The sequence below is a fragment of the Aphanomyces astaci genome (assembly GCF_000520075.1).
Source record: "Aphanomyces astaci strain APO3 unplaced genomic scaffold supercont1.29, whole genome shotgun sequence".
NCBI classification, from domain to species: Eukaryota; Oomycota; class Saprolegniomycetes; order Saprolegniales; family Verrucalvaceae; genus Aphanomyces; species Aphanomyces astaci.
The window spans coordinates 562,345-563,717 of NW_009798292.1; positions in this window are offsets into that span (position 1 = coordinate 562,345).

Genomic DNA, 1,373 nt, shown 5'->3' on the forward strand with positions numbered 1-1,373 from the left:
TATAGAAAGAACCTTGCTTGCGGTACTAACGGGTGGCTGAATGCGCAAGGGGGTCGATCACTTACATACCCATGGACCCACTGAGCAGTGTGTGTGAGGTAGCAAATTGAGGAATGACGACATTGAAATATGTGGTTGGCCATGACATATACTTCAAGTAATATTTATTCAAACAAAACGCAGTATTTCTGGAAGATGAGAGGGTTGAACATGAGCATGTTGCCTCGTGTTGCCTGACTGATGTACTTCGAAGTACTAAAGTAACTAGCCTTGCTTTGCAGATACCTTATTCACAACTAATATAATGATAATGAGAGGATCTCATACAGCATAGTAGAGGATTTGCCCGTCGTTGTTGCTCGCATCCGACGGACAATCCATTTCTGCTAGTAAGGCAAGACAAGCATTATAGAGTCCTGAACCATGTCAGCAGTTGAGCTAGCAATTTGACGTAGCCCTGTGATATTCCTACGAGTATGCGTTAAGTGTGTGCAATGTGACTTTGCGTGAAAGTTAAGAAGTAAAAACGTACAGCTGTGTGTGGAGCACAACGACAAGTTATTCGTGTAAATGCTAGCAATTGGGTCAGAGTGGCGGTGAATCCACACCTAAAAGTACAGATTTCAGTCACTAGGCGCGACTAGCTCATAGTGCATGTAAATCGCTACAGCTGTTCGATTGCAACCCCTACATCGTCTATAACCCCCCACGGCCTTATATCCCCTCCACAACGATTCTGCTTGTGGCTTAACTACATGTGAAAGCACACAATAACCACTTACGAGGTTAAAACCACCATTCACGTCATGACTAGCTCATAGTGTATGTAGATCGCCACAATAGTAGCGACTGCAACCCCTGCACCTCATCAGCCCTTATGTATCCCCCCTTCCCCTCACAATATTCGACTTGTAGCATCCCCCAAGCCAAATTGCCTAGCACGCTCTCTATTGTTCTCAACGCTCACTCGAATATACAATTAGTACTGTCAAGGCGTTTTTGTAGGGAGTTGATAACGCAGAGGAAATTGTAAACTGATTGATTGGCGTTATCTACATCTACATGCATGACTACTGTGACTATACTATATCTAATGCTATACATACGTGCGCTCTGTAGAAGGAACTTCTGGTGTCCATGGCCGCGCACGTTCATGGCGTCAAATGTGTTCTTCTCTGGGTGCTCCGAGGTAATGTGGGAGACGAGGTTCGAGTATCCACTTCCAGTCTGAGCACGACGTACGCCACAACGACAGGTCCAGTCAGTACTTCCAGGGGCATTGCACGTGAAGAAGAGCTCGGCCAGCTGGCGCCCACGGAGGATGTTGGGGTTGGGTTGGTTCATCAAAACAGATAATGCATGTCAGCACTCAA